This window comes from Amblyomma maculatum, chromosome 1 (assembly GCF_055883805.1).
Source record: "Amblyomma maculatum isolate TAMU_Amacu chromosome 1, ASM5588380v1, whole genome shotgun sequence".
Lineage (NCBI taxonomy): Eukaryota > Metazoa > Arthropoda > Arachnida > Ixodida > Ixodidae > Amblyomma > Amblyomma maculatum.
Window position 1 is genome coordinate 416,482,789 of NC_139344.1, and position 15,802 is coordinate 416,498,590.

Sequence of the window (15,802 nt, forward strand, 5' to 3'; positions counted from 1 at the left end):
GTTTTAGGAGGGTTAGGCACGCCATAGGTTTTACATGTGGAGAGGAATGTTTAAAATGACGACGAAGCAGGCCAAGACAGCGGTTAGAGTCGTTTATGATTTCAGAGATATGGCTATACCACGAAAGGTGGCGGGTTATGTAGGCAACCAGGGTAGGCAAAATTTTATTAAAAAATCAATTTTTTTTTCTGCAAATCAAAACTCCTATTCTATCTTTTAAAATATTCAGTCCTTCATTTACCAGCACGCGAAATATTTACTCCTAAATCGACATTTTTCGACACCAAGGCGGCAACAGCAATGTCCCCTTTTTACACATGCTTGAGACCTTTGCCTCCTAATCTCAAAAAAAAAAAACATTTCAGCGTATAGTTTGTTCACATCTAGCGGGATGGTTGTTACTAATCTAATAACAGTGAAAAGCTTGAAAGTACATTTTTCCTTAGCCAAACAGATATTCAGACGCAGCCGGATTACTTGCGACTTGCGATGTGCATTTTGCTCGCACATCGGCGTGTTTCATGTTTCGTGGGCAACTAACATTTTCTTTATTTTGAAGATAGATATTTAGCGCACATCCAATGACGAAGAAAAAGAATGTTTTAAGAATTTGCGCTTTTCAGGAAGAAGCATAAATCAATCAGCAATGACACCAAATCTCCGAAACACAACCCAGCAGCAGACGCCGCTTCACTACGCGCGTCTGCATCGAAGCTTTCAAGCTCGGTGAGACGCATGGACACCATAGTGCCAAACACTTGTGACCGTAGCTATGACCTGATTGACATTGACCGTCACTCGTTTGCCGTAACCGAAAACTGTTAGTGTAAAGCATGCAATGAGGATTTCCAAATGGTTGAAGATGCTGCACGACAAGCAGTCGCTGGCTCGTTCTCCCAGAAATCTGTAAAGTGGCTCTCAGTGCCCAGGATCTAGACATCCAGACGGAAAACATCAAGCAGCATGGCTCAAGTTGAGATTTGAGGTTGTTCAAAATTTCTGGAGGGCGGTTAAGAACTCAGTAGCTATGTGGAGCATACTGACGGCGACTATACTTCGTACTGAGGGTTACACGACAGGTCATTAGGGTGGTCGGTAGAACAAGTCAGCTGGTTCAGAAAAGAAATATTTATTATGTTCAGAAAAGAAATATTTATTATGGTGATGAATAACATGCGGCGGCTACTCAAAAATTGCATCAGTATGTATTTCTACAATTAGTATTGTAATATTGCTCTTTCTTCCACTCCAAAGGTAATTAGCTCAAAACGTGAAATTTTTGTTGCATTTGACTCCTTTTTTTAAGAACTACAAATGATAGGAGGATAAAACTTTAGGTGTAAGGAACAAATACTACAGAGAGTCGATTGAGCAAGAATTAAGAAAGTTAGTGCAGAGAATTTCAATTTAAATGATATTTCCTGCAGATTTTGGGTTTAAACTTTGGTAGGCCTAGTAAAAAAAGCAAAAAAAAAATCCAATGTTCGAAAAACAATATTATTAGTTCAATATTACTACCTCAGATTGTTCAATATAATGATACCAAGACGATAGTTCTGACCCGAGCAGATCATGAGAAAAAGGGTCACAAACATAGGCTAAAATGCATATGAGGAATAGGACCTACCTGTCCCGTTAATGGCTAAGGATTTGAGGTTTGATGACGTCACATTTGGCCATCACGTCAGAGCCGATGGCGTCCCCATGTGATGACATCATAGCCAGTCACTGTCATTACTCATTACTACCTAGCCATGACTAATTACTAATTAGTACTAGTTAGTCATTAGTTAGTACTGCAACGCCGACAGCTTTAGCAGTTGCTAGACAACGGCCCAAGGCCGGTGCGACCACGGCCATAAGGCGACCCCCAGGAAAATGCGATCACGGCGAAGAGGCGAAGCGCCTGGCGTAATGTAGCTTTCGCTACAAAATTATGTAAATATAGGTAGCGGACAGTGAGGTTTTCGATGAAAGGATATGACGGGTGTTTATTAGCATTGGTTAACATTAACAACTTGTTATACCAGGTTTCAATGTGATTGAGATCATTTTGTAATGCGTTAATGCACCAGTACTACACATGTGGCGACAGATTACACAATAAACGAATGAACGAATGTCAACCATATAGTATTTGACAAACCATTAATGTCGATCTGGAAGGGTAAGGGGCCAAGAACAATACCTTGAGGCACTCCGGAGCCGACTTTGGACATTTGGGATGAATACTTGTTGGCGTGTATGGACTGCTGATGGTTAGTGAGAAAGGAATTGATCCAAGTTAGCACAGAAGGCTTTATATTTATAGGCATTAAAGTTTTGAATAAAAGAAAAAGCTTTTGTGAGGAACCTTGTCTAATGCTTTCTCGAAATCAATGAACACTGCATCTACAGGAAAGCTTCTGTCATTAGTAAATAGTGCTAGTGTTTCGCAGACCCTTAAAGACCATGTTGGCAAGGAAAACTAATTGGTTTTAGAATTTTATTGCGCTAGACTATATTACATGCACCATTCAATTCGAGGAAACACTAGTGACTAAGAGTGACGGTAGCTTTGACATGAAAAAGACGGACCTTTTTTTGGAACCATAACAATCTTAGCCACTTTCCAGTTAGCCGGCACCAGTCCAGATGAAAGGGATTGACGCAATAATATGTATAAAATGACACTCGTGACGTTTTTAGTGTTCTGTAGTATTTTAGAATTAATTTTATCGACGCGATTTGATGACGTCGGCTTGAGCGATTCGATGAGCTTCGTATCACAGTGAGGGTCGAACGTAATGTCAGGTATCGTGGAGTGATAGGGGTAACTAACTTCTGTTGCATCGTCATCCGGCTCATTTGTAAATACTGCCAAAAAAGCATTGTTTAAAATTCGGCAGCTGCTTTATCAGGAACTGGGCAGTTGTGGCTTTCGTTCAGGAATAAAGGTTTCTAATATTTTGGGCTAATCTAATAGTGGCGATTTTGTGCTTAGAGCTTCTCAGAAGTATGCGCTGTGGCCATTAGATTTTCTTTGTTAACGCACAATGATGGTACCTATCGTACGCTTGCCACATATTCATTTATTAAGGTTCAAAAAAAGAAAACAATAATAGAAAAAACGGAAGGTCTGCTTTCACTCCATTTCGAAAGAAGAATTGGTCGAAACGGAACGCCCATTAGGAGAAACCAACGAATTGTTTTCTTCTCAAAAAAGAAAGACGCAGAAGTAATCACTCGCTTGAAAGACACCGCAGATATACGGTCTTGCTGTTTGACAAAGTAATATCATTTAGAGCAAAGTTTTTTTTTTTATGTGGGTATTTGATGGCGGGTTCGTTTTAGTAACAAAAGCGCTGCGCTTGGTAAGCTGCACGGAAAAGCGAAACCCTCTGGAGGCCTCTGCGCTGGTGTAGTTAACTGGAGTGGTTTCGGAAGGGACCTTAGAAGCAACAGATATATAAGGTCTAAATAAGAAACACTTGAATGCTCAGCAATGGGGCATACCGCTTTATAGAGCCCGGGAAGAATAATAGAGGAGAAAATACAGAAGATCAATATCCGCTTGTATAGGTAGGTTTAATAGAGGTAAATGTATCAAAATAGAAAACTGGAATATTATTTCTACTTCTCATGTAAGAAAACGGTGCGCCCCCCGCCCCCCCCCCGCCCTTCTTCCTCACTTGCCTAATAAAAAATGCTGACTGAGGCCTTACCGGTGAACCTTATAAATGTTTCCCCTTATAATGTGGCACAACACTCAAGGGTGCTTATTATGATTTACCGTCTGCGGGGTATTCATATCGTTGGAGAGAAAGAGAGACAGAAAACTTTATTTAAAAAAAAGAAAAGAAAAACAAAAAAAAAGAAAAAGAAAATTGGAGTCTTATCACGGTTAAGCCCAGTGGATGAGAAGCATGTTAAGCAGCTGCCTCAGTGTGGAGTGGGCTAAGTAACGGAGACGTGGTTTTAGGTTAATCGTCGTAGGCATCTTGACCGCATACACACCCGGCGCAAAGACGCTGGCGCGGTTGCGGGCACAGAGACGGACGCGACGGCGGGCGCGAGCCGCTTCATCCCTGGCGTGACGTCACATATCCCGTGATGCAGCGATGGTGGCGCCGCCGCCGCGTCGCGCGCGACGGCGCGAACCGAAGCGTGGAGGCCTCCGCCGGGCGACGTCCGACGGCGCGATATGAGGCCCCATCTGCAGCCGGTGTGACGTCATCACGTGACGTCATGTCATGTGACCCCACTTGAGGGTCAATGGTGGCCACCGCCGGGCGTCGCGCGAAGGCCCGAAACCTACGGTAATACGCTTCGCATAAAAAGGGGGGGGGGGGGCAGTGAGTGGAGTCTTCATTTCAAGACCCCAGTGGCCTGGGCTGCCGCTCTTGCCTGAGTTACCAGCCTACGCTGAGTCTCTAGATCATACGATAGCAGAGTGGCCTCCTACTGCGCCTCCGAATGGTGCATGTTTATGTGTGGAGGTTTGGGGCTTGTGCACCCCCATGTGACGTGGTAGGCGGTGGGCTGGTCGTTGCACCAAGGGCAATTGTCTGTGTAGTGTTCTGGGAACATTAAGTTGTATTGATGTAGGTTGGGGTAAGTGTTGGTTTGGAGCTGTCTCCATTCCCGCGTTTCTTGTGCATTTAGTTCCTTGTGTGGATGGGGATAAATCCTATGTTGTTCTCGTAGGTACTTAAGTCGCGCGCCGTAAGTCGCTGGGACAGGAATACTGGCTGTTTGATCGGGATTGGTGGCCGCTCGGTTTGTGCGACCTCGAGCTAGCCTATCCGCGACCTCATTATCTTCCAATCCAGAGTGCCCCGGAACCCAAGTGATCTGATGTTTAAGCAGTGAGTTTGTAGCCAATGGGTTAGTTCTGAAGCGAGCTAATTCTGTAGGTATTCTGCCTCCAAGAAGGAGCCGACACGCCGCTTGTGAGTCGGTGATTACGTGAAGCTCTCGATTGGTCGCGTCTCCGTAGGTAATGACCAGCACGATCGCCGCCACTTCCGCTTCTGTGATAGTACAGTGCGAGATGGACATACTGGAGACTTCTGTGTACGAAGAGCCCACCACCACGGCTGCTGCTGCGCTCGATGTATGCTTGTATAGAGCGGCATCCACATAGTAAGTTCTCGGACTGCGTTCCACTGCACGCTTAAGATAATTCACTCGGGCGTGTCTTCTGACTTCGTTGTCGACTGGAGACATGTTCTTTGGGAGCGGGGCCATATATACTCTTGCCCCGGTACGGAACAGGAATGTTAGTCATTGACTGTATAGCTTGTACGTCCGAAGGATAGCCAACGCGCTCGAGAATGAGCCGGCCTGTCTCAGTTGACTGAAGGCGTTCCCTTTGGGACAGGAGGACAGCCTCTTGAATTTCTTCAAGTGTGTTGTTCAGTCCAAGAGCTTCCACTTTGACGTTAGAGGTGTATGGAGGGAGGCCTAACGCGTTCCTGTAAGCTGCACGTACCATTGCTTTTACTTTGTTGAGATCTCTTCGGAGCAGGGTGAGGTAAGGTAGTCCATAGGAGAGGCGACTGATGACCAGCGCCTGCATCAGACGGATCGTGTCTTCTTCCCGCATACCTTTTCTTTTTCTGGCCACCCGGCGGATCATTTTAGAGATCTGGGCCCGCTTGCACAAGCGATCTTAAGACTGTCTTAGCTAAGTCCAGACTTAACTGGAGTCTTAAGGGTAGGCCGCTACCATGGCTGCTTAAGACTGGAGCCAAGACTGGACTTCAGTCTTGACTTGAATAAGTCGCTTGCAAGATTACGACTCTAGTGCCGTCTTGGTTAAGACACAAGGACGCCAGGTGTCTAAGTAGAGAAATTAGGGAAATACAGGGATGCGCTTGCACTGTCCCTGCTTTAAGATGTACACATTCCGTCAATTTTGCGTTGTGTAAAATCCGTGCCATTGCTTTTTGCGGCTTAAGATTGTGTTACGAGGAAAAATGCCCCAAGTGGTTGCTGAGGCCGTTCTGGGAAGCCACTCTGGTGAACATGAACCCGAAGCGTTCGACGTTCGAAACACGAGCCGTCTTAAATAAGCTTGGTCTTTCTAAAGACACCATTTAAGTCTGGACTTAGCTCGGACTTTATCGTGCAAGCCGGCACTGCTGCTGTGTTGTATTCTTGAGAAGGTGGAGCACGTGGTGTACTTTTCTATCGCTTTGGAGCCAGAGACCCAGAATTCGTATGAGTGGCACTTCCCGGATTGGGACCCCATGCAGGAGGATGCTAAGATTGCCTGGTGATGTATAGCGGTACCTACGTATTGGAGCCCGCATCGAAAGGCCTCTGTTTCCACGCAGATTGCGGCTGCTTGAAGTGTTTCTTCTTTCTGACCTACAGAGCCGCTGGTTGTCCAGATCGCAATGTCATCAGCATACAGGGTGTATCTCCAATGTTTGGAACCTGTTGCAGAGCCCTTGCGATTCTAATCCCGGCGATGTTGAAGAGGAGCGGGGAGATGACCGATCCCTGCGGCGGGCTTTTGTTTGGCATGTCTTGAAGATCCGATCTCATGTCACCCATTCCTATCGTTGCCGTTCGGTTGGACAAAAAATTCTTGACGTATCGGAAGGTGCGTTCGCCGAAGTTTATGTTATTGAGCTCGGAGAGTATTGCCTCGTGAGACACGTTATCAAACGCGCCTTTTAGATCTAGCGCCATAATGAGGTGCTCGCCTCCTCTTGGAATGTTAGAAAGTACCTCCTCCTTGAGGAGAAGAAAAGCGTCTTGAGTGGACAGGCCCGATCTGAAGCCGGTCATGGAGGGATGGAAGAGGCTGTTATCTTTTATGTAGTGTTGAAGTCGCGTCTGGATGACTCGCTCGTAGAGCTTGCCCAGGCACGAGGTTAGTGATATGGGTCGTAGCGTTCCGACCGCCGGCTTCTTGCCCGGTTTCGGAATTACGATTGTCTGCGAGTGCTTCCACTCAGAGAGAATTTCATTCTTCTCCCACAGCGAGTCTTTCAGATACTTGATGAAGTCGCTGATGTGTGCCTTGCTGAAGTTGCGGATCATGGCGTTGCTGATCTTGTCCGTTCCCGCCGCCGTGTTGCGGGTGCATGATCGAACTGCAGCATACAACTCGGCTTCAGAAATGGGAGCATCGAGTGCCGGATTTTCCTCGCCCTGGAAGGTCAAAGAGCAAGGTGGAGCTGGGCTGGTGCCGATGTATTTGTCCTTAAGAGCCTGAAGCAGCGCGTCGTTCCCTGGAAAAAGGTGAGCAATACGCTTCAGGGTCCGTGTAGATGCGGATTTTGATTTAGAGGGGTCAATGAGGTTCCGCAGGATTGTCCAAGTACGGGACGTTCCGAGCGTTCCTCTCAATGACTCGCAAAACTGTTGCCAATTTTGTTGTACCAGGTTAGTGGCGTATGTCTGGGCTTCCTCTGTTAGCTGCGCAATCCGCAGACGAATACGTCAATTCAGGCGCTGTCTTTTCCATCGCCTCACAAGGCGGCTGCGCTTCTGCCGTAGCTTGAGAAGATGGCGGTCTACCTCTGGGACTTCCAGTGTGCGTGGTTGTCACGAAATCGGCGCCCATTTTCAGCAAGCCGGTACAGCGCTAGGCGCGCGCGGCGTCGCGTGGAGAACATGGAGAGAAAAGCCCCTTCCCCGCGCGGGAGAGCGCGTAGCTTTGTACGCGTTGTTGTCACCCTCTTTCCCCTTGCCCGAGGAAGACGGTGATTCATCGGACTGGAATCAGCCAGAAAATTCTAGCATCCTCTATGGGACCTAGCCAATGACGACGCGCGGCTCGACGGGAGGAGAAGAGGGAGCTATAACCAGCGAAGCTATGTGTGTGTGCGCGCTAGCTTTGGCGCGTGTTAACAAACAGACGCGGCGCGCCCTATTTAAAGCGACCGCGCCGCTTGTTGAGTCAGTCAGTCAGTCAGTAAGTTCGTCAAGTGTTTTGCGACGTGCTCGCCTGTGTTTCGACTGGACTCCCGGGGATCACCCGCTGCTGGCAAGCCCACGGACTTTCAAGGGAGCGGCGCTCGTCTCGTATGGCGGCCACATCGTGACTCTTGAGGCGTCGGACTGCAACAGTGCCCGGTGAACAATTTGGTGTTTGTTTATGTACTCTCTCGTGTTTGATCTGTTGTAAAGCCTGTGTTATTGAATCATTCTGTAGTCGCATGCTTAGCGTTTGTATTCTGTGAACCTCTCGTCTGTGTATTTAAAGTGATCTTGTGTATTCCTCTGTATCGTCTCTTGCTGTACATAAATTGTGTTTTGTTTGTTACTTCTGACTCCGACCCTTACTCTGACTTGAACCGGCGACCGCTGGGCACCAAACGACCACCCCCTTCTGTCACTACAAGGTAGTTGAATTCCGGCTGAGCTTGCCACGCAAGTCGAGGGCATCTCCTTTGCGACCGGAACAGCTACCCCCACTCACTCTAAGGGTGTCTGGGAGTGTGCGCACCGTTAAGGGCGCATCGTTAATAATACTCCCCCCTAATTATTAACGTGTGACAGTGGTACTATTTCGGCGGCTTTATTGTGCGCTTGTCTGATGTCTCTCCAGTCCTGTATGGACTGGATTGGACCTGATGGGACGTATGCGTTGCGGAATTTGGGTCAATCGGTGATGTGGGCAGCGCCCAGATCCCTCCGGATTTTGGTAGATGATATGGATGCGCTTAGTATGCAGTGGTCACTTCCCAGGGTTTCTTCTAGGTTCGTCCATGTAGCCACGGCAACGTTCTTGATCAGGGTGAGGTCCGGGCAGGAGTCACGGGTGACGCTGTTGCCTTCCCTTGTCGGATATAGAGGGTCGGTGAGGAGTTCCAAGCCGAGGGCTTCTATTGCTCGCGCAACTGTCACTCCTCTGGCTGAGTTTGACTGGTACCCCCAGTCCCGGTGGGGCGCGTTGAAGCCGTCGACCACGATAAGCTGATTTGCTTGCGCCAGGTGGGTGGCTTCGGAAAGGAGGTTGGTGAAGTCGGCCTTTGCGGGTCGTGGCGGCTTGTACATATTTATGACGAATGTACTCTTTCGGCCTCGTTTGTTAGGCACTATTTCTATAGCTAAGTGCTCAACGTCCGGTTCGGATAAGGAGTGCTCGATTACAGTAATGGCGTTTGCGACGAGGATTGCAACCGACGTCATGTGGGGTTGGCGGACCGTGTAGTAGCCGTGTAGCGTCGGTGGCCTGTCGGCTCCTACCTCTTGCAAACAGATAATGTCAGGGCTGATGAGGGTGGTGCAGAGATATGGTTCCAGCAAACCCAGTTTTTGTCTGAAACCCCTACAGTTTCATTGACGGATTTCTATGTGTTCGATGTATGGGCTACGGTGTGGGGTGCCAACGGGTAAGGGACGCGAGGCCACCTGACTGCTAAGGCCCATACCGAGTTCGAGCGCGGATTTTGCCCGAACGTTCGTGCAAAACAGAGCACGACTTAAGTCCTGCATGATGATTCGACGGGCGACGGGCGGCAGCACAGGGGGCACAGTTAACGTTGGGGTCCTGGACGGAGCGAGGGCAAGCCGCCAAAGCATGTGACCCCGCACAACGGGTACAACACGTCTTTGAATGATCATTCTTGAGCTTGCACTTCTTTTTAGGACTGCTGCAGCTGAGGCTCTAAGGGAGCACTTCAGGTGAGGCTCAAAGGAAGCACCTTTGCAAGACAAACTGAACGACCTTTGCAGGCTGCGAGGTTCGAAACTGGGTTTGGGCCCACTGCGGAGGAGGGGAACGCAGTGGGGTTTACGGAGCTTCTCCCAAACGCACAACCTTAGAAAAGCGTTGGAAGACTCAACGCTATTAGTGGATTTTCTTGCTCTCGTTTGTTTCTGCGCTGAATGTGGAAACAAAATATAAAGTTGGTGTGTGGATTGCTAATCTTTACTGCATACAGTCAAGCAGTCAAGAAAGCGATCTTGACTGTGGACTCAAAAGATCGAAGTTCTCGGAAGAGTAATATCACTTCATTACGACTAAAATAAATAATATATATGTCAGTAAGTAGATAGCGAGAAAACATACCACGGTTTCGGATGTTTATTTGTTTTGGAATTCGTACTCCTGGATTGATGATAGTGCTCTCAGCCAAATTATCATGAGCGAGGAGGTTCTTTGGATACACATCGGATAAAACATCCCAAGTGAAAACATTCTGAACATATAAACATATGAACACATGAACATATAAACACACGCTGCTGTATTGTGTTTGTGCGCATATTGATAACGCGCAATAGGAATGAAAAGTTCAAAATAAGAGATCGTTGAGCGTAAAAGAGACATATTGGTGAAGTTTACGAACATTCCCAAAAATTGTTTTACGAACCATTGCTCTTGAACGACGGCATTATTATTGTTCTTTCGATATGCACATTCGGGACTGGTGAATATATCGCTTAAATGTTTTATCTATTTAAATAGATTAAGAGCCGTCGGGCTGGTTAGCCACCTGCACGTTGTATGAGGTTTTATTCGGTGGTCTATAAATAAAACTCTCATATAGAAGACACTAAATGCGGATGGGGACGAGCGGAATTCCAGTGTATGTGAAATAAAAGCTAACCCTTAAGGCAAAATAAAAGAGAAAAAAGAGATAAGAACGACTTGTTCTCACTGGTTTTTTAAACATTTGCAGCAGTATTCACTCGTTCTTTCTTTTTTTTCATGACAGCGTTTAGATTACTGCATTGAAATGTAATGTACGAGCACTCATTTGCGCCACGATGCAGGAAGCCGCCCAATAACAACCATACCATGTTACCATGCGCGCGGTAATGATAATAACCGTATGCGCGCCGCGCCACAACCACCACATAAACTGTGGGTTTGTGGCGACCAGCCGCAAACTCGTAAGCGCTAACTTCCGCTCATTTCTAGCCCTGTTTTGTGGCCAACGAATTCTTTGCGGGTGCTGAACTGTAGGGCACATCCTACACTTAGTGGAAGCGGGTTTCCGGGCACGTTCTGACCTCCATTCCTGCTCGCGCACTGGCACGTGGTCCCCGCACTTTTGTGCTTTGGAAAGGACGTGTCGGACACGGTCGTATGTACATAGCGCCAGCACATTTCCGCCTGGGTGCAACCGTAGAGGTGATGGCCGCCAACTCAGCCAGGCGGTTGCTTTACGAGGCACTCGCAAAAACTGTGTAGTTCCAATATGCTTAGATTTATGCCTAGACGGCAAAAATTGGTTCCAGGAAAAAGTGGCATTACGGCACAATTAAATACGGCACAAATTAATAAATATGCAGTACAAATAACTGCCGAACTGAGCAGCAGAGAAAATAAAGAGCAATATTTTTTTTGCAGCCGATAATTTCCTTTTCAACCACTTGAAAAATTGATCAATGGAGAAGACCTGACATTCGAATTATCGGAGTTGACGCTGATCGCAGACGACAGTTCACAACAACTTCGATGAAGAGACTGGTCATTCGTGCTAACATTTTTTATGCATCAGTGTACATTCTCGGTCTACAACTATGTAACCAAACGCCACTTGAATGTCGTAACGCAGTTGCTACCTACTATTGGAGGACAGACTTTACTAAATCTAGACAACGATCGAACCAACAATCAGTGAATAGCCATGTGTAAGAGTTGCTCAGACCCAAAAGTTCAAAAAAGAAGGTAAAAGACAGAAGCCATTAGCCGGTGTCGGATTAGGCTACACAGCTGCAATTTCAGTATTTTAGCTAGCAAATACTCTTAAAACAATGACCTTAAGGCTCCCCTTCAGTAAAAAATCCGTAGTTGCGCGGTCGCCGTTCAGCCTCGAAACGCTGACTGAAAGAGGTGTCATGACCTCACAGTAACAGGAAGTTGCAAGCGAAAATCAAGCATCATCTGTTTTGTTGCGTCACGTGTCCAACTATGGTAATAAATCATCACATATAATATTTGGTACGAGCAGCCAAGTGTCTGAAATAAGTGAGCTCATAAAATGATTATTTTCCTCAGCCTTCAGGTCGGACTCGCCCCCTCCCCCCCTCCCCCCTCTCATTTTGAAATTCGAGCCAGAGACGCTACCGATTAAGCCATGCAATACGCGTTCTGGTGGACTGGAGAGAAATGCCAGCTGATATGTTTGTCACATTGTATTTCTTGCAAAATGATGTCTCACCTCTGTATTCCATACGGTATGCATGCACCTCATTCAATAAACCGATGGGCATTTATACCCTTAATTTCGAGCTTGAGGTTCAATAATTTTTTCTTACTAATATGTTCTCTATACGGTGTTTTTATAAAAAATAATTATTTACTGGGTAATTAGATCATGGCCTTCAGTGTCGTGATACTCATCTGTTTAGAGCATGCCTTCTACGTTTGAGGCCCTCACCATGTATATTAGCGAGGAAATTTCTAATAAATAGAAAACGTCAGTCTCCTTTTTTGGCTTTATCGAATAATTCTCGCTGAGACTGGCATGCTAAAAGGTTGCAATATAGAACTGTTGCAGACCGGACAAAAAAAAGAACGACTGAAATGGGTTCATTGATTTGGTTAGTTTGTATAATTTTACATCCCAAATTGAGAAAGAGACATCGTAGCGGAGACTTCGGACGTTTAGACTAATGGGGTTCTTTGAAGGGCTCTAACATCGCACAGTACATGGGTGCATTGCTTTTCGCCTCCATAGAAACGCGGTTGCTTAGGCCGGAATACAATCCTGCGTCCTTCGATTTAGCTATGAGGCATCGTAAACAATGAGATAGTCAGGAATCGCAAGAAATGAAAACAGAGACATATTTTCGCCCTTCGCTGAAACCCTGGACGCGTTTGTACAAAGAGTGCCAAAATGCCTTGCAAAATACGTCTAAATGAATTTCAAAACCTTTCGGTCCATTGGTAATTTGCGGAACGGCTTTCTGACATACTTGTAGCAGCGCCAAATGTGTAAGAACTTCATTTTTTAACAAATGTACTGCAGAAACCATAAAAATTCGGAATTAGTCATGTTTTTGTTGTTATTTCTTTGCCTCCATATTCGTGCTCGTACGCATCGTTTTTATGCTTTGTTCACTGCTTATCATGCATATGTCCTTCTAGCCTTTCAGATATTGTGCTTTCAGTGCTTAAATTTGTTTTTTAGATAATTTCTATGCTGAAATAGCCCTTACATAAGAAGTGCATTATAAAAACGACCAACAGCAGGCAAACAAGCGAACAACATACAGGCAAACATGAAAACAAAAAGAACGCTAGCGAAGAAGCAAGCAAGAAAGCAAAAAAGCACGAATCAGCAAGCCGACGACAAAGCAAACGCACTGAATAGCAAGCAAAGAATGAAATCAATAATGAACGCAAGCAAGCGAAGAAGAAAAGAAGCAAATGAGCCAATAAGCAAGTTAATAATCTAGCGCAAAAACAAGCAAGTTAGGAAATAAACGTTTCAGATAACGATAATCGGTTTGCTTTGCCGCTTGTTCTGTTTTATCATTTTTGGCACCCGTAACATCCTGTTTTATCACCGGGTACAGTGCATAACAAAACTCAGCATCTTCGTGCGCACAAGTTATAAAATGGGCTGAGATTTAGCACCGTTAAGCATGGTATTCAGCCAAAGCGTCACAGCATGCTTAGGCTTCGTAAAACGTACCGCAGCATTATTGCCACTGGCGTCTATAGCTGGCTCCGCGTCAAGTTTGTGTTGTTGGGACTGCAGGAATTAGGAAAAGAAAGGTACGGGCCTGTTGAATAGCTCTATAGCTGAGCCAACACCACTGTCTCGTGGGAACATACGCGAAATGAAAGAAGAAAAAGAGGAAATAAAGTAAGAGAGAGAGAGAAAGACGAGCGTTGCAACAGCCGTTATCCACCAAAGAAGCGGTAGTTGGTGCAATGCCGGCCTGTACAACAGACACAAACACTAGTGGCAAACGAGCCGCCGGCGCAATGCGCCAGTAACGTGATATTCTTTGGCATTTCGCGGGCTTTCTTTGGAGCTTTGAAACAAGATAGACGTGAGGTTTCCTTTACCAGAAAGAAACGGAAGGGGGTTTGAGAAGTTTATTTCTAAGCTTGGAAATCACAATTATTTTCTAGAGGTAATAGTTCGCAAATTGAAAACTATATTTTGATTACTAACAAATTATTTGCACAAATAAAATCTCTGTTGTGCACCACATGGTCGGCAGCAGCATACAAGTGGGTCCTCTGGTCTGTCTCAAATGTGTTTTTTTTAACCCTTGGCTAATGTTAGCTTGCACACCTTGTATAATGTAGGTGCTAGCATGGTATTGGCCAAACTCTATTGGCTAACGTAGAATGGTATAGATACTACTCCGATTTAATAGAGTACGTGGTGGTTGAGCCTCAAATGCCTCTGAACTAAGAACTCCCATGGAATTCTATAGTATGTCATGCAGGGATGAAAGCTGAGACATTTTCATGCTCTTTGATTTCAGGCAATAATAAGATATTAGCTTCTTCGCTGTCTCATTGTTTTTTCTTATATGCAAACAAATGTGGCAAACAACCACCAAGCACTGTTTTGAATACAGTACTTCACTGTATGACTAATGAGCGCTCTTCTCTTCCTCTTTTGCACTATTTTGTTTTCCTTGCATGACCTATTTTTCTTATAGGATGGTAAGAACAGATCGGGGGCAGCCTCACAAAGCTGAATTGTGTGGTCGTGGGGAAGCAGGCGAATATAGCCTGAAGTTGTCGAAACACTTATGTTTCAGTTTTCAGGGGCGGGTCAACGTTTTTGCGGTCTTTATCCACTTGAGTAATCAGGAGCAGGGGTTTGCTCTGAGCTGCCATCTGGCACACCAAAAAAAAAAAAATAGTTTAGTCGCGCTTAATTCTATACAGCGGATGCCAATCTCTACAAAGCGTATACTTCGTCATCTTCCGAACGCACGGTTACTTTTTATTCTTACCTGTGTATCCAGACACCAAGGTCGTAATACCGAATTTTATTTCAAGAGACTAGCAACCCTTTCCAGAATGAGCCGGACATAAAAGCCACAGAGTGTCTAGGGCATCTTGCATACTGTGTTATGAAGCAGATGTTGCGTACAGTGATCGCCCTAAATAGAAATGAAATGATGAATGAACAAAAAAGACGGCAACCATTACCTGTCTCTCCTGCGCTTTCTGAAGGAAAGCGCCACGCATCCGTAGGACATTAACCACCACTCTTGGACGAAGCATGCGCCGTGCCATCATCGTAAGGCGAAGACGCGTCGGGCCATCTGGCTAAGACGAAGATTAATGGATACGGGAAGCGGTTGATTTTCTCGCTACATGGGTTCCCTTAGCTGCCTAACATTGGGACAGCGCTTTATTTTCGTACTGTCATATAAGGTGACTTTTCGCCACTCTTCACCAACTGCACAAGGTTTTATCAATATTCGCAGGCGGTCGCACTGCCCATACAAATGAAGGCGGCCGAAGCAGGGATATGAACATGTTAGCACATGGAGAATTGACATCACAATTAGGCAGATACAGCCGCCTTCTTAGCCTCCGTCAGCAACGCAATATTCGATCTTCATTCGAGGACCTTCAGGCACTAACTACACAACTTCAATAATAAACCGAGCAAAATATACAGGTATGCTGCGGTGGCCTAATTCTGGCATTTCGAGTAAAACAAAAAGACGTCTCTCTTTGCGGTGGCACTTTTCGGTTGAAATATAAGTAAATGATGAATAATACAAATATTGGTGGCTAGCTCCGATGATGTTAGATGATCTCATGATTATTTATTTAGGTGCAACATGAACCTACCTTAATAAAGGTTTTTTATTGTAAATTATTTATTATGTTTTTCAACGCATTTGAATGCTAATTCCA